This window comes from Triturus cristatus, chromosome 12 (assembly GCF_964204655.1).
Source record: "Triturus cristatus chromosome 12, aTriCri1.1, whole genome shotgun sequence".
NCBI classification, from domain to species: Eukaryota; Metazoa; Chordata; class Amphibia; order Caudata; family Salamandridae; genus Triturus; species Triturus cristatus.
The window spans coordinates 419,026,720-419,027,802 of NC_140595.1; positions in this window are offsets into that span (position 1 = coordinate 419,026,720).

Genomic DNA, 1,083 nt, shown 5'->3' on the forward strand with positions numbered 1-1,083 from the left:
GACCCTGCTGTCACTAATTATACGAATTGGATATTGGATGCAGTTAATGCCTCAGTCCCATTAAGAACTTTTTCAGCTAATAGGTCTACACCATCCGCCCCTTGGTTCTCTGAATGTCTCCGTTTGGAAAAACAGCGGTGTCGTCGTCTAGAAAGACGGTGGCATGTAAACTATGACGAGCAGGAGAAATCAGTCTACAAAAAAGCATTATTACATTATAAAAAACTTCTTATTTCTGAAAAAAAAAGATATTTTACCTCTCAGATTGACTCAGCCGCAAACTCCTCTAAGGAATTGTTTGCAGTGATTAATAAGTTATCCATACCTAATAACTCAGGCAGGCAGGTCACCCAGAAATTTTGTAATGATGTTGCTGATGTCTTTAAATCCAAGGTCTTAGACATCTTCCAAACATTTAGAGATGTTTCCGATTCTGGTCCAACACTACCTTTAAGCGGTCTAGGTTCCAACAATTGTTTGCCATTTGTGTTTTCTCCGATTTCAATAGACACAGTAAGAAATTATGTTCTCCAAGCTAAATCGGGCTCACCTTTAGATCACTGCCCTCCGAGTTTTCTTAAAGAACTGGCAAATCTGGTGAGCCCATATCTTACCGACATCTTTAATTTGATGTTCTCCTCCGGTGTTTTTCCGATTAGCTGGAAGGAGACATCTATTCTGCCTCTCTTAAAGAAACCCACTCTTGACGCTGCCAACCCCACCAACTATCGGCCCATTGCTAGACTGCCTTTGCCAGCTAAGATAGTGGATAAAATAATGAACAACCAACTGTCACTATTCATTAATGCGAATGGGTTGCTACATCATACTCAATTTGGCTTTCGTAAGGACCATAGTACGGAGCTGGCATTGATCAAAGCCTCTGAGGAGATCAGAGCAGTTATGGACGGAGGAGGCGCAGCAGCTCTGGTGCTCCTTGATCTCTCCGCGGCTTTCGACACGGTGGATCACCTACTCCTGCAAAGATGTTTGGAGGGACTAGGAGTAGGAGAGACAGCACGAGCACTTTTAGCCTCCTTCCTCACTGATCGCAGATCCACTGTATCCATGGATGGTTTCAAC